Genomic DNA, 20,218 nt, shown 5'->3' on the forward strand with positions numbered 1-20,218 from the left:
GAGATGAAAAAACTGCAACCAACTTCAGGCTGCTGTTATTTCTAAGTCACTCGTCCGACAGCTGTTAAAATTATTCCAGTGACAGCTCATTATATTGTTTACAAGCGTAGAAAAGCATTTTCGTGAAATTTTTCCAGAAAAAAAGTTGTTCGTGATGGAATTCAAGCGTGATATTGTGATTTCTTTATATTTGGATGGAAAAACACAAGTGGCTATCGTTAGAGCACTCCAGCATTTAAATGTGAATACATCTTTTATGTTTCGTACCATCGCTCGTTACCGTGATCCTGGTAGTGTAGCCCGACGTCAAGGAAGTGGACGGAAGAAAACAGCAACATCAGCAAAAATGACTCGAAAAGTAAAGAAGCGACTTAATCAAAACTCGCGTTGCAGTGCCGAAAAATGTCTCGTGGGCGGAACATATTGCAATATTCCATTCGTCAAATATTGAAAAATGAGCTCGGGGTAAAGCCATTAAAATTCCAAAAAGTGCAAGAACAAAAAGAAAATGGACTCAAAAGAGCTAAAGAGTTGCTTCGCTTGGCCGAAAGTGGTGATCTACCGAATTTGGTTTTCTCTGATGAGAAAACATTCGTCGTCCAGCATTTTGCAAACAAACAAAACAAAAGTGATCGTGTTTACTTGCCAAAGAGGTGCACCTTCGGTTAGCCACCAGAACGAACTCAAGCGCCGCCCATGGTGATGGTGTGGCCCACCATAACAGCCGATGGTCTCTCTTCGCTCGTATTAATCGACCGTGGCATCAGAATAAATGCCGAATATGGTGGCGAAAATATTCTGAAGGGTGTATCAAAGCCTTGGGCACGCAAAAATTTTGGCCGCAGGCCTTGGACATTTCAACAGGATTCAGCACAATCGCACTCAGCACACGCCACCCAAGAATGGTTACAAAATGAGGTTCCTCGCTTCATTTACAGTGCACAATATCCACCAAAATCTCCTGATACCAATCCGTTGGACCTCTTTTTTCTGAAAGTAAAAGTACTGAAAGAAAAAGTAGAAAAAATACCAAAGTGTCGATCACCTCATGCAAGCGCTTCGCCGGGAATGGGCCAAAATACCTCAGAGCAACATTCGGGCAGCGTGTGACGTGTGGTTTCATTGGCCGTTTGAAGGCCGTGCCAAAGGTGAACAATTCGAACAAATCTAAACTTATTCTAAAATTTGATACTATTTCCGACATTTTTTGCTTTCATTCAATAAAATTAAAAAAAAAATTAAAATTATGGCATTTGACTTTGTTGCAGTTTTTATACCCTCAGCCATATGGCTACAGAGGGTATATATCATTTGATACGGTCAAAACGTGCCTAGTCGAAATAACGGTTTTAGACCCTAGGTCTCTTTGTAGCAAATCCGTTTCAGAACATTTGGAGTGGATCTACCGATGGCCGTCCGTCCGTCTGTCTGTCTGACTGGCTGGTACGCACGATAACTCTCAAAGGAAGTATCCGATTTGATCCAAACTTGGTACATCGTAATATTTTTGTCAAACTTAGATCGAGTTCGGAGATGGGCGATTTCGATCCACTCCTTCTGGTACCTCCCACACAAAATGTCAAAATTTTCAAAGAAACGAATTTATTGCACAGAAAGAGAAAGGATAATCCGATTTTGCTCGAACTTTGCGAATCCTAATATTTTCATCAGTGCTAGACCAGGTATGAAAATGGACAATATCGGTCCACTCCATCAAGTACCTCCCCCACAAAGGGTCAAAATTTTGAATAATTACAACTCTCATATAATGTGATTTAAGAGTCCGATAGTCTTTAAATTTCACACATCCCATTAATTTTATTAGACCAAGGTCTGGAGTGAAAATGGAATGTATCGGTCCACTCCTTCTGGTACCTCCCCCCAAAAGGTAGAAATTTTCAAAAAATTTTTTCTGCACTGAAAGAGAAACGACAATATCGGTCCACCCCATCAAGTACCTCCCCCACAAAGGATCAAAATTTTGAATAATTACAACTCTTATAAAATGTGATGTAAGAGTCCGATAGTCTTAAATTTCACACAGCCCATTAATTTTATTAGACCAAGGTCTGGGGTGAAAATGGAATGTATCGGTTCACTCCTACGAGTACCTCCCCTACAAAATGTCGAAATTTTCAAACAATAAAACAATATATATTTTCTACACTTAAAGAGAAGCAATAATCCGATTTTGCTCGAACCTTGCAAATCCTAATATTTGCGTCAGTTCTAGGTCAAGTGCGAAAATGGACAATATTGGTCCACTCCATCAAGTACCTCCCCCACAAAAGGTCAAAATTTTGAATAATTACAATTCTTATAAAATGCCATGTAAGAGTTCGATTGTCTTCAAATTTCACATATCCCAATATTTTTATTAACCTAAGGTCTGGTGTTAAGAGTGAATACATCGGTCCATTCCTTTTGGTACCTCCCCCACAAAAGGTCGAAATTAAAAAAAAATATGTATATAAAATATATTTTTTGCACAGAAAGAGAAAGGATAATCCGATTTTGCTCGAACTTTGCAAATCCTAATATTTGCGTCAGTCCTAGGTCAGATGCTAAAATGGACAGTATCGGTCCACTCCATCAAGTACCTCCCCCACAAAGGGTCAACAGTTTGAATAATTATAACTCTTATAAAATGTGATGTAAGGATCCGAACGTCTTCAAATTTCACACATTCCAATATTTTTTTAAAAACCAGGATCTTCTGTTAACATGGAATGTATCGGTCCACTCCTTCTGGTACCTCCCCCACAAAGTGTCGAAATTTTGAATACCCATGAAGCTCATAAAACGTCACATTAAGATCCAATTCCATTTAGACTTGGCACATCTCAATATTTCCATCAACACAAGATCTGTTATAAAGGTGGTATAGATCGAACCATTTCTTCTGGTACCTCCCCCATACATAACTTTCAAAACAATTTAGCAATTCTTTACTGCTTGCTATGCTCAAATATTTCTCTCAATAAGAAGCCTGATATGATTATGAAATTTATCGGAATTTATGATTTCGCATAAAATTGGAAATAAATATCCTTTCTTGTAGTTTTGCCCAATATTTCGCTCAATATTTTTTATTTGTATGAGATGAAGTATAAAAATGGAATATTTCGGTAGACTCTATCTGCTACATCACGCACATTTTAACATTTTCTAAAAATTATTACATTTCTCATATAAAGTGAAGGAGTTAGTCGATATAATCCATACCAGGAACGTCGGAATATTTATATATACGATACGAAATGGACAATATTGGTCCATTCCTTCGGAAACTGCTCCATAGAGGGCCAAACCTTTGAATAATTGTAACACTAGTCAAATATAGTTTGATTATTTAATCGAACATAGGCTGAGGGTATATATCTGTCGGCAATACCGACTGATACTTTTTAACTTGTTTTTTATCTCATCCTGTATACGTGGATTTTTAAGAATATTTTTCACTAGGCTTTGATCGTGGATTTTTTAGGCTTTGAACGTGGATTGTGAAGAATATTTTATTAAAGTATCCACAAGGCTTTAAACCTAGATTTTTAGGAACATTTTGTCCAAACGATCCACAAGGTTTTAAAAGTGGATTTTCTAGAATATTTTTTTCAAAGGATCCACAAGGCAATAAACGTAGATTTTTTAAGGGACCCACAAGGATTTAAGCATATATTTTTAAAAACAAATTTTCAAAGGACCTACTACGTAATTTTTTAAGAATAATTTTTAAAGGACCCACAAGGGTTGCAACCGTGGATTTTTTTAAAGATTTTTTTTTGAAAGGACCCACAAGGCTGCAAACGAGGATTTATGAGATTATTTTTTAAAGGATCCACAAGGCTTTAAGCGTGGATTTTTAAGAATATTTTTGTCAAAGGACCCACAAGGATTTAAGCGTGGATTTCTAAGAAAAAAATTGTTAAAGACCCTCAAGGTTTTAAGCATGGATTTCAAAAAAAAAAATTGTTAAGGATCCTCAAGGCTTTAAGCGTAGATTTTTATGATTATTTTTGTCAAAGGACAAAAGGATTTGGTGTACAATTAACCCGAAATCGGTTGAAGACATATATGGGAGCTGTACCTAAATCTGAGTGACTTGAGTAGGAACTAGGCATCTCAGATCACGAATGACATCTGGCGAATCGCTTTTTTCGAGTATAATAGATGGGTAGCACTATGGAAAAACTCGTATTCTTCGAGCTCTTTCACGAATTTAAAACGAAATTTGATTGAATCGTAGCTCTAGTTTCTTGTATGAAGGTTTACCTTCAAATCCACCTTTTAGTGGGGAACCCCATCTTGGAATAAAAACACACCACTTTTTTTCGAATTTGTATCATTGTTTTTATATCCTACACCACAAGGTGGTCAGGGTATTATGTCTCTGTGCATTTATTTGTAACAGGCAAAAGAAAACGAGATAGACCCATAGTTCCTTTTGATGATCTGCATTGAATCACTTTCTGAGTTGATTTATGCATGTCAGTCCGTCTGTCCGTCCGTCGTCCGTCTGTCCATGTATTCTTGTGTACGAAATGCAGGTCGCATTTATTATCCGATTTAGATGAAATTTTCCAAACAACATTTGTTTGGCCCAAGGACGAACGAATTGGAGATAATCGGTCAAAATTTAGATATAGTTCTCATATATATCTTTGTCCGATTTTCCTTTTTTTGTGCACCAAACGTGTAATATCAGCCCGAATAGTATGGAATGGTTTGCACATACAACCAAATTAGGCCTGAAAATAAGTATGTTGAATTTGATCGAAATCGGTTCAGATATAGCTATAGCTCCAATATATATTGTTCATCCGATTTGTTATTTTAGTCCTCCGCAGCCGTAATATGCACTCTGTAACAACAATATTTGGGGAAATATATCAAATGCAGCTCAGATATACATTTGCTAAATTTTATCGAGATCGGTTCAGATTTGGATATATGTAGCTCCCATATATAACATCGTCCGATTTACTTTTTTTATTGTGCACCGAACGTCTAATATTTGTCCAAATGGGATGGAATTTGGCACTTACAACCGAATTGAGTCTAGAAGCTAGTATGACAAATTTTGTGAAGATCGGTTCAGATATAGCTATAGCTTCCACATATACTGTTCATCCGATTTGTTATTTTTGTCCTCCGCAGCCGTAATATGCACTCTGTAACAACAATATTTGGGGAAATATATCAAATGCAGCTCAGAAATACCTTTGCTAAATTTTATCGAGATCGGTTCAGATTTGGATATAGCTCCCATATATAACTTCGTCCGATTTACCTTTTATTGTCCACCAAACGTCTAATATTTGTCCAAATGGGATGGAATTTGGTACTAACGACCGAATTGAGCCTAGAAGCTAGTATGACAAATTTGGTGAAGATCGGTTCAGATATAGCTATAGCTTCCACATATACTGTTCATCCGATTTGTTGCATTTGTTACACACAGCCGTAATATGCCCGTCCGGGGAATATATCAAATACAGCTCAGAAAAAAACTTTGCCAAATTTTATCGAGATCGGTTCTGATTTGGATATAGCTCCCACATATATATTTTTATCCGATTTCAAATTAATTGTGCTCCAAATGGTCAATAAAATACCGAATTTAAAAGATACAAATATTTTGGCATATTTAGTCCTTTGAACTTTAAATTATTATAATCATATGATTGAATTCTCCCATAAAAACTTTTAATTGTTATGCGGAGCTCTTCTAAACTAGCAAAGTGGTGTAGGGTATCATAAAGTCGTCCCCGGCCGACTTTAAGACTTTCTTTACTGGTTCCCTATTCAAATTTGAATTACTGCCTAATCTAAACTTTAAGGCTTTCTTGACAGGTTTTATCTGTATTAGATGAAGTATGAAAATGGAATACTTCGGTCCGCTATATCTGTTTTCTCCCGCTTATTTCCATATTTTCCCAAAATTTGCGTATATCTCATATAAAATATAGGAAATGGGTCATGTAGGTCCACGTCTTGGCCCATATAATGGTATTTCCATTTTTTCGGTATTTTGGTGATTTACACGATATTATTCACCGAAAATGTTTCAATGTTGGCATTTGAAGTTTGTAATGGGTACTACAGCCTATGACAGAAAATTGTCGGTGCAGGTCCACGTCTTCGTAGGCAATATTGTCCAAATCTGGCATGTTGTAATATTTTTATCAGTCTTAGGTCAGATACGAATTGGGCAATATTGGCCAAGTGCTTCGGAACAGTGTGAATAATCATAACTGAGCTGGGGGTATACATCTGGCGCCCAATCCGACTGATACTATTTTACCACTTTTTTTTAGAATTATAACATATTTTATACTTTGTGTGTTTTTTAGAGAATTGAGTGAGTTGAGTAGGAACGAGGCTACTCAGATCACAAGCGACATCTGGCGAATCGCTTTTTTTCGAAGATAATAGATGGGAGCACTATTGTAAAATTCGTACTCTTCGAGCCCTTTCACTAGCGAGTATTTTTCAATCACGAGTAAATTTTAATCGAATCGTAGCTAAAGTTTCGTGTATAAAATATTCCCATCCAATCCAACTATAAGTGTGAACTCCCGGCTTGGAATAAAAACACATAATTTTTTTCCTATATTCTTTCGAATTTGTATCATTTTTTTTATTTGTTATTTTTTGATTTCATTTTTATTTATTTTCTCATAATGTATACAGTTTCTTTTTCACGTTTTGTTGATTTTTTCTTCTTTTTTTTGTGTCTTTCTTAGTTGTAGTTTTCGTTACACGTCTCTTATATATTTTGTGTCCTCACACTGCATTTTCTTTTATTACAAGTTTCATATGTATTCCTTTTTGTTTAAATGTCAAGTTTGTGTGTGTGTGAGTTGGGTGTATATATAGTTTGATTTCCATTCGATAATAATAATAATAATGTATATATATATAATTAATAAGTAGATATATATAGACTTAAATATTTTTATATATATATTTTTTGTTTTAATTCACATTCACGATTTGTTTTGAGTTTTATTTTTTGTTTGTTTGTCTTTCGTTCACTTCGCGTTTTTGTTTTAACATGGAATTTCGATTTTTTTCTATTTTTTATTTTATTTATTTTTTTTTATTTTGTTAAATTTACATTGAGTTTCTAGTGGAATTAATCAAAAAATGTAAATAGTTGAATTTAATATTTTTACAATCTTTTCTGTTGCACATTGTTTTTTTTTTTCTTTTCAGAATATTTTTGGTTTAGTTTTCATTCTTTTTATTATCTTTTTGTATTTTTGTTTTTTTTTTTTGTCAAATGTAATTTTATTTTTAATAAAATTTGAATTTTTTTCTCGGGTTTTTCTTTTTGTGGTTGTTGTTGTTTTTGTATTTAAGCGAAAATTGTTATCATCATCAGTTTTTTTGCTATCACAATAAATTGTTACAATTAATAGTTTAGTTTTTGTTTGTTTGTTTGCTTGTAGGAGTTTTATTTTTTTTTTTATTATTTCTTTGTTTGGTTGTTGTTGCTGTTGTTGTTTTTGGATTTTGCATTTTTGTGTTAAAACTTTGTTTTTTACCATGTTTTCATTACCCTACACCATTTGTGGCAAGTTATGTAAAACTCTTATCGCATGGTTCCAAGAGCCCAATGCCATAAGATCATCACTGAATTAAAATAACCCAGCAAACAATTTAATGAGATACCACACCTACACCATTTGTGGTAAGTTGGTGTAAATCCCTTATTGCATGGTTCCAAGAGCCCAGTGCCCCATAATATCATAACAGAATTAAAATAACCCAGCAAACAATTTGATAAAAAAAATTTTCTACATATTAAAATGGGGGGTCAAGGTAGCCATGGCCATCAGTCCCGTTCCGTCTGTGCGTATGGCCAGCTGATGCGCACAAAAAATACTCTCAAAGGGAGAATTCCAACAAAAAAGTCGAAATTTCAATTTTTGTCTTCAAAAAATGTCGACTTTTCGATTTTTGCCTTCAATTAGCTAAGATACGATTTTAACTTTTCGACAAATGTCGATTTCGATTCCATTTTTTTGTTCGATATGTAGTTTCAAAATTTTACATTGCATAATAAGCCAAATAGAGGGGTGGTAAAAATCTCCCTCCTCTTCCACATTTTTTGAAATTTTCGGATAAAGATTTCGCGAAATCCTTATATTTTAGATAAATAGGGCCTTTAGTTTTTTACTGGCAACAATACAAGTATTAGAGGCATTTTTAATTATTTTTTCAAAAAAAAAAAAAAAGTTAAGAACTTCTATTAAACGGTAACAAGTCAAAATAATCTACGAAATTGTTTGTCATCAAATCTCATTATAGGTGCCAAAATATATCAAAAGTATGAATGTTATCTAAACGCTACCCTCCACCATTTGGAACGAATTTGGCAATTCTCAAAAACAATAAAATTCGTTAAAAATTCTGTTCAAATCTTAAAAATACCGAATGTAGCTGTTATATTAGGGTCTTTACGACGACATGGGCCTGGATAGGTAACTTTTGGCATAAGCCATTACAATATTCAAATGAGAAAATGCCGAATATCGGGAGGTACCGTTATATGGGGCTATACGAAGACGTGGACCTGCGCAGACAATTTTCTGTCTTAGGCTGTACTATCCATTGCGAACTTCAGATACCAAAATTGAAAGAATTCCGGTGGATAATGTCGCTAAAATCATCAAAATACAGAAAATCGAGAGGTACCGTTATATGGGGGCTCCACGAAGAGGTGGACCTGCATAGACAATGTCCTGTCATAGGCTGTAGTATCTATTGCGAACTTCAAATACCAAATTAATAACAATTCCGATGAATAATGTCGCTAAAATCATCAAAGTACCGAATATCGGGAGGTACCATTATATGAGGGATTTTCTGCCTTAGGCTGTAGTATCCATTTCGAACTTCAAATGCCAAATTTGAAACAATTTGGGTGAATATTGTCGCTAGAATAATACAAATACCGAATATCGGGAGGTACCATTATAAGGGGACTATACGAAGGTTTGGACATGCACAGACAATACACTACGAAAATCAAATACCAAATTAGAAACAATTCCGGCGAATAATGTCGCTTAAGTGATCAAAATACCGAATATGGGAAGGTATCGTTATATGGGGGCTATACCAAAACGTGGACCTACATGGCCCATTACTAAATACCAAAAGTCCTGCAGATATAATATATATTTGAGAATTTTATAAATCTACTTCAATTCGTTCGGAAGCTAGAGTGATTTCCACAGACGGACAGACGGATAGATGGACGGACAACGCTAAATCGACATAGAATTTTATGCTGATCAAGAATATATACACTTTGTGGGGTCTAAAATGTATATTTGGAGTTGTTACAAAGGGAATGACAAACTTAATATACCCTCCTTTTCAAGGTGGGGGTATAAAAACACATTTTAGGGTTAAAGTTGTACCTCATGTGAGTTTATGCAAAATTCTCTTCTAAACCATGATTTTTGAAGGATGACGCCAAAAACAAAAATATTCTGCATCGAATTTCAAAAATTTTCTTTCATCGAAGTCACCAAAGAAAGGAAGTCCCTATTTTCATTCCATATATCAAGAAAAACGGGAAAATATTTCCTATTATTTCTGGAACACATTTTAGGGGTTTAAACCGTACTTCATGTGAGATTATGCAAAATTCTCTTGTTAAACATCATCTTAGAATGATGACGCCAAAGACGAATATGTTCTTCATTGAATTTCACTATAAGTCACCAAAGAAAAGGAATCCCAATTTCTATTCTATACCAAAGAAATATTTGTTTAAATTTTATCAAATAACACGACAAAAATTTAAATATTTTCTGGTTGTTTCTTCCTCTTTATTTCAAGTCGTTGCATGAAAGAGTAATAAAACATTGTTTTAGACACAAAGCTTTAAAAGAGGAAATAATCTACACCAAATTTCACTATAAGTCTCAGAATAAACTATAAAGCTAGGTATAATAGTTTTTGAAAAAAAGAGGTCGCTCTCCGCTCGTATTAATCGACCTTAGCACCCGAATAAATGCCGAATATTGTCGCGAAAATATTCTGGAGGGTGTATTAAAGCCTTGGACACGCAAATATTTTGCCCGCAGACCTTGGACATTCCATTAGGACTCAGCACCATCGCACTCAACATGCGCCGCTCAAGAAGGGTTACAAAATAAGCTTCCTCTCTTCATTTCCAGCACACAATGGCCACCAAAATCTCCGGATACCAATGCTTTGGACTATTGTGTCTGGAGTATTTTGGAAAGCAAGGTTAGCACTAAAAAATACCAAAGTGTCGATCACCGCAAGCAAGTGCTTCGCCGGGATTGGGCCAAAATACCGCCGAGCAACAGTCGTTTGAAGACCATAATTCGTGCCAAAGGTGACCAATCCGAACAAATCTAAACTTATTCTAAAATTTGATGTTATATCCGACATTTTTTGCTTTCATTCAAAAAAAAAAAAAAAATTAAAAAAATTAAGAAAATAAGTAAAAATTACGGCGTTGAATTTGTTGCAGTTTTTTTTACTCACCCTGCATGTATAAATTTCGAACGCAATTTTCTCGAAAACTATTAAACCGAGGTATATGGTGTAGAATATTTCCTCTTTTATGACTTTTTGTCTAAAACGAAGTTTTATTTCAATTTCATGCATCAACTCGAAAAAATGGCTGAGGAACTTAACCAAAAAATGAAATATGGAAATATTTTCGCGTTTTTTTTTCTTGACAACATTGATGCAAAGATTTTTTTGGTATATAATGTATATAGGGATTTCTTTTCTTTGTTGATCTATAGTGAAATTTGATGAGGAATATTTTTCCATTGACGTTATCCTTCTAAAATGCTGCTTTGCTGGAGATTTTTGCACAAACTCAGACAAAGTATAAATTTAACCTTGAACTGTTTTTGATGTATTCTAGAATTTTATGTCAAAAATCTTTGTAGGAGATTTTGTCTTGCAAAGGCGATTCCGTTTCAAGGGAGATTTTATCTTTCGAAAATGAAATATTAATGGAGATTTTGACTTAGAATGGAAAAAACATAAAAAAAAAAACTTAAAAAATGTAAACTCATAATTTTCTCTTTACATATATAAATTTTGAATGAAATTTTCTCGAAAAGTATTAAGCCTAGAAATATGATTTATTCTGAAACTTATATTGAAATTCTGTGTAGATTATTTGCTCTTTTGTAACCTTCCGCCTAAAACGAAGTTTTATGTTACTTTCATGCTTCAACTCGAAACAAAGGCCGAGGAAATTGATTAAAAAATTTAAAAAGCATTTTCGCGTTTTATTTTCTTTTGACAACATTGGTATATAATGGAAATAGAGATTTCTTGTCTTTGGTGACTTATAGTGAAATTTGATGAGGAATATTTTTGTCTTTGACGTCATCCTTCTAAAATAATGCTTTGCTGCAGATTTTTACACAAACTCAGACAAATTGCGGTATTAACCCTAAAATGCGTTTTTGATGTACTCTTGGACCTATAATAGAATTCTATAACAAAAAACCGTGTAGAATATTTTGACTTGGAACGGGAGATTTTATCTTCCGAAAATGAAATATTAATGGAGATTTTGACTTAGAATAGAGCAAACGTAAAAAAAAACTTAAAAAACGTAAACTCATAACTTTCTCTGTATATATAAAATTCGAACGCAATTTTCTCCAAAACTATTAAATCTAGATAAAAAGTTTATTCTGAGATTTATAGTGAAATTTTGTGTAGAATATTTCGTCTTCTGTAACCTTCCGCCTAAAACGAAGTTTTGTGTTACTTTCAGGCTTCAACTCGAAACAAAGGCCGAGGAAATTGATTAAAAAATTTAAAAAGCATTTTTGCGTTTTATTTTCTTTTGACAACATTGGTATATAATGGAAATAGAGATTTCTTGTCTTTGGTGACTTATAGTGAAATTTGATGAGGAATATTTTTGTCTTTGACATCATCCTTCAAAAATGATGATTTGATTGAGATTTTTGCAAAACCTCAGACAAGGGATGACTTTAACCCTAAACTGTGTTTTTGACAAAAATCTTTGTGGGATATTTTGACTTGGAACTGCGATTCGGTTTTCGGTTTAAATTAAATTAATATTAAAGGAGATTTCGACTTAGAATGGAAAAAACTTAAAAAATTATTAAATTATCAGTTTATAATAATATATAAATTTTGAATGAATTTTCTCGAAAACTATTAAATCTAGATATAAAGTTTATTTTGAGACTTATAGTGAAATTCTGTGTAGAATATTTCTTCTTCAGTGACTTTATGCCTAAAATGAAGTTTTATGTTACATTCATGCATCAACTCAAAACAAACGCTGAAAAAAAATACCCAAAAAAAAAAATAAAAAAAATATTTCGCGTTTTTTTCTTGACAACATTGATGCAAAGATTTTTTGGGTATATAATGGAAATAGAGATTTCTTGTCTTTGGTGACTTATAGTGAAATTTAATGAGGAAAATTTTTGTCTTTGACATCATCATTCTAAAATTATGCTTTGTCGGAGATTTTTGCACAAGGTTTAGCTTCAACTATAAAATGTGTTTTTAATATTTTTGAATTATTTTTATTATTTTTTATTTTTAATATTTTTATGAATTTACGTTAAATTTAGAATTTTTATGTATTCTTGAACCCATAATAAAATTTTATGACAAACAACTTTGTAGAATATTTTGACTTGACAAGATTCCATTTAAACGGAGATTTTGTCCATAGTTTCATAAAAAAGGTCCAAAGTCCAATTCTTCTGGAACGGAGTACTAATGTTTTAAATTTCGGAACCTGGCTTTATTATTTTTTTTTTTGTCTTTTAAAAACATGCCTTGAAATGTTTTCATCCTCTGCTCTTCACATTCAACTTACTGCCAAAAAATCGTTGCTTTGGTGTAGGGCATTATTCACACATGATCGGCCCAGCCGACTGTGGATCTTTCATTTGTTTTGTTACAAGTTTTTTTTAATAAAATATTATATATTCTCGTCTATTTTTTTTGCTACTATTATTATTAGAATTAAAAATGTTTAGCTTATTAAAGATTCAAAATTTGTTTCATCAATTCTTTTGCTGGTCTATTACGACGACGAGTTTGAGGGGCCATTGTTTTTTTCTTCTCCTTGTTCTTTTTTCTTCTTCTTCTATTTCTATACATTTCTACAGCTAGCATTTACATATCGGCATTTTGTTTTAATTAAAAAAAATAAATATTTACAAAAATTGTTTTCAAAAATGGTTTTCAACATCAAAAAAGCAGTACTTTGTTTCTCTCTCTTTCTTTCTTTCTTTCTGTCTAGTTGTCTGTGTGTTACACAGTGTGTGGATCCGCAAAAAAGTTTTAGTTTAATTTTGTTTAAAAAAACAGCTCTTTTTCATTCTCTCTCCCAAAAGCATTTTGAAAATCAAAACTGGACATTACAGGTTTGGGCAATAACGAAAATATGGTGTTGCATTTTCTTTATTGAATTTTCTCAATTTTTTTATTATAATTTCAACACCATATTTTCATTTTCTTAGATTCTCTGTCGAACAATGGTCTCCGCATCAAACCGTCATGAAAAAAAAATATTTATGTATTTTAGTTTAACAAAATAAATATTAGTATTTCATTTGATTCGAACAATTATTATTCAGGACATATTTCATACTCGTATATGTTGTTTTTTGTATTTTAGTTTTTTTTTTATTAATAAAAATCACTACAAAAACAAAAAAACTTTGCTGTGAAAAAGATCTGCCAATAGAACTTGAGTCGAACCTGGAGAGTTTCTAGTGTATAATTCGCATATGCTAATTTGCAATATGTTCGAAATATATACTACTTTCCAGAGAAACGGCCCTTGTAAGCCATCATCCACACCAAAATATGCCTGATGAGCCGCTTAACCAACGGCGAAACGCGTCGCATAGTGGTGAGTGTGTGATAGTGTCTATCTGGCTTTCCTTTTCACTGCAAATTTCAGATCATTAAGCTCGTCTCGAAAGAGAAAACAAACACAAAAATATATATATTTTTTTGTCATATCTGTTATTTTTGTATATAATTTGTGTTTTTTGTTCTATTTTGCACACATTATTAATTTACAAACTCCAATAAAATAGTAAAAATCAAAATAAAAAAAAAAAGTGTTCACCGTCAACACTTTATCGTTTAATTTTTTTTAAAAAAACCAAGAAAAATATTTAAAAGATGTAAATAAAAATGCAATTATATGTTTTATCTTAAAAAAATTGATTTTCATCTTAAACGTTTACTCAATTTTTATACTCATTTTTTTTCCAAAAAAAAAAAAAAATTATAAAAAATTTATTTAAAACAAGTTAAAAAGCTATAAGTTCGGCCGGGCCGAACTTTTAATACCCTCCACCATTTGGTACAAATTTGGCAATTTCCAAAAAATAAAACCCGTTAAAAATTCTGTTAAAATCTTAAAAATACCGAATGCTTATACGACGACGTGGGCCTGCATAGGCAACTTTTGTCATAAATTATTACAATATTTAAATGCGAAACTTGAAGAAAAATCTGTTTATAATGTAGCTAAAATCAAAATACCGAATATGGGGGGTACCGCTATATGGGGGCTATACGAAGACGTGGACCTGCACAGACAATTTTCTGGCATGGGCTGAAGTATCCATTACGAACTTCACATACGAAATTTGGAACGATTTCGCTAAATAACGTCGCTAAAATCATTAAAATACCGAATATCGGGGGGTACCGTTATATGGGGGCTATATGAAGACGTGGACCTACATGGCTCATTTTTTGATTTAGGATGTAGTATCTATTACGAACTTCAAATACCAAATTTGAAACGATTCCGGTAAATAATGTCGCTAAAATCATCAAAATCGGCGGGTACCGTTATATGGGGGCTATACGAAGACGTGGACCTGCACAGACAATTTTCTGGCATGGGCTGAAGTATCCATTACGAACTTCACATACGAAATTTGGAACGATTTCGCTAAATAATGTCGCTAAAATCATCAAAATACCGAATATCGGGGGGTACGGTATATGAGGCTATAGGAAGATGTGGACCTGCACAGAAAATTTTCTGTCTTAGGCCGTAGTATCCATTACGAACTTCAAATACCAAATTTGGAACGATTTCGCTAAATAACGTCGCTAAAATCATTAAAATACCGAATATCGGGGGGTTCCGTTATATGGGGGCTATATGAAGACGTGGACCTACATGGCTCATTTTTTGATTTAGGATGTAGTATGCATTACGAACTTCAAATACCAAATTTGAAACGATTCCGGTAAACAATGTCGCTAAAATCATCGAAAAACCGAATATCGGGGGGTACCGTTATATGGGGGCTACAGGAAGACGTAGACCTACACAGATAATTTTCTGTCTTAGGCTGTAGCATCCATTACAAACTTCAAATGCCAAATTTGAAATAATTCCGGTGAATAATGTCGCTAAAATCATCAAAATACCGAATATCGGGAGGTACCGTTATATGGGGGCTATATGATTACTTGGACCTACATGGCCCATTTACGAACTTAACCTGCCTACTGGTAAAAAATACATGTGTGCAAAATTTTAGCCTTCTATCTCAATTTGTTCGAAAGATAGCGTGATTACAACAGACAGACAGACAGACAGACGGACGGACAGACAGACAGACAGACACACAGACAGACAGACGGACATGGTTAAATCGTCTTAGAATTTTACGCTGATCAAGAATATATATACTTTGTTGGGTCTGACATGAATATTTCGAGGAGTTACAAACGGAATGACAAAATTAATATACCCTCCATAGTATGGTGGAGGGTATAAAAAGCAACAATATTTCTTACCTTAAAGATGAAATTCTCAATATATTTGTAATAATATTCCTTTAGAAATATTTATAGGTGTATCGAAAAAAAAAAAAAAAACATTGCTACTATTAAATTGCCTATAACAATATATAAACAATTACATGTAAAAAAGCAGTAAGTAAGGCCGGGCCGAACTTTGAATACCCTCCAAAGCCGAAATTTGAATACCCTCCAACATTTGCAACGAATTTGGAAATTTTCAAAAAAAAAAAAATAAATAAATAATAAAATAAAATCCGCAAAAAAAAATGTTAAAATCTTGAAAAATATACTGAATATAGCCGTTATACGTCTTTGTATAGACCCCAATATAACGGCTATATTCGGTGTTTTTTCAAGATTTTAACAGATTTTTTTTGTGAATTTTATTTTATTATTTATTTTATTATTATTATTATTATTTTTTTTTTTTTGAAAATTATTAAAGTTGCCTATGTCATAGGCCATTACAACATTCAAATATATTTCAAATGAAGTTTGAAACAACAAGTTAAAAAGTATCAGTCGGTATTGCCGACAGATATATACCCTCAGCCTACGTTTATTTAAATATATTTTGGCTAGTATTACGATTATTCAAACGTTTGACCCTCTATGCAGCAGGTTCCGAAGAAATGGGTCAATATTGTCCATTCCGTATTTTATGCCAAATCATAAAAACAGATAAAATTATTGAAAATTTTGACACTATGTGGGTGAGGTGCCAGAAGGGGTTCGAAGATATATACAAATCTTGTGTTAGCAAAAATTTTGTATGTTTGAAATTTGAAGAGATGCTTATTTCGCTTTATTTGAGCGGTTTTTTTTTTCAAAATCTTGAACCCCATGTATGGGGGAGGTACCAGAAGAAATGGTTCGATCTATACCATCTTTATAACAGATCTTGTGTTGATAGAAATATTCAGATGTGCCAAGTCTAAATGGAATCGAATGTTAATTTGGCGTTTTATGAGCCACATGGGTATTCAAAAATGTCGACACATTTTGTGGGGGAGGTACCAGAAGGAGTGGACCGATATATTCCATGTTAACACCAAATCTTAGGTTTATAGAAATATTGGGGTGTGTGAAATTTTAAGACGTTTGGTTCCTTACATCACATTTTATAAGAGTTATAATTATTCAAAATTTTGACCCTTTGTGGTGGAGGTACTTGATGGAGTGGACCGATATAGTACATTTTCGCACCTGACTTAGCACTTACGCAAATATTAGGATTCCGAAAGTTCGAGCAAAATCGGATCATCCTTTCTCTTTCTGTGCAGAAAATATATTTTTTGCAAATTTCGACCTTTTGTGGGGGAGGTACTTGATGGAGTGATCCGATATTGTCCATTTTTGCACCTGACCTTGCGCTGTTACAAATATTAGGATTTGCAAAGATGGGGCAAAATCGGATCATCCTTTCTCTTTCTGTGCAGAAAATATATTTTTTTTGGAAATTTCGACCTTTTGTGGGGGAGGTACCAGAAGGAGTGGACCGATGTATTCCATCTTCACACCAAATATTACGCTAATAAAATTATTGGGTTGTGTGAAATTTGAAGACAATCGGACTCGTACTTCACATTTTATAAGAGTTGTTATTATTTAAAATTTTGACCCTTTGTGGGGGAGGTACTTGATAGAGTGTCCATTTTCGCACTTGTCCTAGCACTGGCAAAAATATTAGGATTTGCAAAGTTGGAGCAAACTCGGATCATCATGTCTCTTTCTGTGCAGAAAATATATTTTTTGAAAATTTCGACCTTTTGTGGGGGAGGTACCAGAAGGAGTGGACCGATATTGCCCATCTCCGAACTCGATCTAAGTTCGACAAAAATATTACGATGTACAAAGTTTGGACCAAATCGGGTACTCCCTTCGAGAGTTATCGTGCGCACCAGCCAGCCAGACGGACAGACAGACAGACGGACGGACGGACATCACTAGATCGACTCCAAATGTCCTAAAACGGATTTGGTCCAAAGAGACCTAGGGTCTAAGACCGTTATTTCGACTAGGCACGTTTTGACCGTATCAAATGATACGGCTGAGGGCATAAAAAATCCTGTGAATAATGTAGCTAAAATCATCAAAATACCGCATATTGGGGGCTATACGAAGACCTGGACTTACATAGAAAATTTTCTGTCATAGACTGTAGTTTCGGTTAATATTGTACCTAAAATCAACAAAATACAGAATGTTGGAAGGTATTGGTATATGGGCTTATAAGAAGAACTGGACCTACATAGACAAAATTTCTGGCATAGACAGTAGTATCCATTACGAACTTCAAATACCAAATAGAAGACCTGAAGATTTCATAATCTGCTGGATTAACAGTAATTATTAAAAATTTGCATTTTGTAGCACAGTGTTGTAGATGACGCAAAAAAAAGTGTTATTTTCAAAAATGCTCTAAGATTTGAGTGTTTTTTTAAAGATTCAATCAGTTAATAACTTAAATCTGGAGTATTCCCCCATTGAACAAATTCGTTTCAGGACACTTGAAGTTGATCTAACGATATCCGTCCGTCCGTCTGGCTGGCTGGTGCGCACTATAACTATCGAAAGGAATATCCGATTTGGTACAAACTCGGTACATGGTAATATTATTATCAAACTTAGATCGAGTTCGGTGATGGGCAGCTCCTTCAGGTACCTCCCTCACAAAATGTCAACATTTTCAGAAAATAATTTACTGCACAGAAAGAGAAAGGATAATTCGCTCAAGTCCACTCCATCAAGTGCATACGCCACAAAGGGGCAACATTTCGAATAATTATAACTCTCATAATATATGATGTACGAGTACGATTGTCTTCAAATTACACCCATCACAATATTTTTATTAACCCAAGGTCTGATGTGAAGATGGAATATATCGGAGTACTCCTTCTGGTACCTCCCCCACAAGGGGTCAACATTTTGGATATCCATGAAGGTCATAAAACGCGAAATTAACATTCGATACCATTCAAACTTGGCACATCTCAATATTTCCATCAACACAGGATCTCTTGTAAAGGTGGTAGAGATCGGACCATTCCTGCTGGTACCTCCCCCACAAAAAGGATTAAAAATTTAAATAACCAAAACGATTATAAAATCTGAAATAAGCATTCGGTTCTCTTCATCTTTCACACATCCCTTTATTTTTGCTAACAAAACATCTGCTGTGAAGATGGGATACATCGGCGCACTGCTTCTCTGGTATCTCCCCCACGAAGGATCGACATTTTGAATATCCATAAAGCTCATAAAACGCAAAATTATGATTCGATTCCGTTCAAACTTGGTACATCTCAATATTTCCATCAACACAAGATCTGTTATAAAGATGACAGTGATCGGACCATTACTTCTGGTACCTCTCCCACACAGACAGAGTTTAAGATTTTTAAAAACGAAACGCTCAAAGAAAGTCATATATATGAATCCAACTCTATTGAAATTTCACACACACAAACATTTTTACAAACGCAAGATCTGTTGTGAAGATGATATATAACTGCAAACCCACCCTGTAACCTCTCCCACAAAGAGTCACAATTTTCAATTCTTTAAATGTTCGATTTTCTTGTAATTTTGTCCATACCAATATTTTCATCTGTATTAGCTGAAGGATTTTAACATTTTCTAAAAATTATCACATATTTCAAAAGTGAAAGAAGTAACCAATATACTTCGGAACCTACCACCTAGAGGGGCAATAAATTTAATAATCATAACAGAAGTCAAAATATATTGGCTGTGGATACACATCTGCCGGCAATACCGACTGATACTTTTTAATTTGTTTTCATAAAAACTATTAAACCTAGATATATGGGTTATTTTGAGATTTATTGTGAAGACCGAATAATTATCCATTAAAAATTGACATTTGTTCACGTTTTAATGGAAAAATTTAAAACGATATTTTCGTGGCATAGTATGGAAATACAGATTTCTAGTCTCCAGACACATATAATGAAATTGAATCTAGTATATAACGGGACATGGAGGAAAACGTGGACATATATAGGCAAAGTTCCGCTACCATAAGTACATTCAAATACTGTCTCTAAATGCCAAATACTAAACAATTCTTTTGGAAAATGTACAGAATATTGGGATTTACCATTGACTGGGGACTATATGAAAACGTGGACTAATATAGACAATATTATGTCACCATAAGTAGATCCCAATGCGGATTCTAAAATCCTGAATTTGAAAAAATTTCGTTAGTGGCTTAAATCACAAAAAAAAGGGAATATCGTGAGGTACCATCCTCGAATTCCACCTGCCTGCTGTCAAAAGACACCTCTGTACAAGTCGTTTGGAGCCTTCTATTATTACATCTGACGGGCGG

The 20,218-nt window shown here is 33.8% G+C and overlaps 1 long non-coding RNA gene across 1 annotated transcript; it reads right to left on the reverse strand.

Annotated features, from left to right (window-relative positions):
• Nucleotides 1–7,485: 7,485 nt before the first annotated feature.
• Nucleotides 7,486–11,042, reverse strand: LOC131804135 (uncharacterized). The gene is made up of 2 exons (XR_009342904.1): nucleotides 7,683–11,042; nucleotides 7,486–7,565 (listed from the first exon to the last, which is right to left on the reverse strand). It is a non-coding gene; the product is annotated as an uncharacterized LOC131804135 (long non-coding RNA).
• Nucleotides 11,043–20,218: the final 9,176 nt, after the last annotated feature.

The sequence above is a fragment of the Musca domestica genome, unplaced genomic scaffold (assembly GCF_030504385.1).
Source record: "Musca domestica strain aabys unplaced genomic scaffold, Musca_domestica.polishedcontigs.V.1.1 39, whole genome shotgun sequence".
NCBI lineage: Eukaryota > Metazoa > Arthropoda > Insecta > Diptera > Muscidae > Musca > Musca domestica.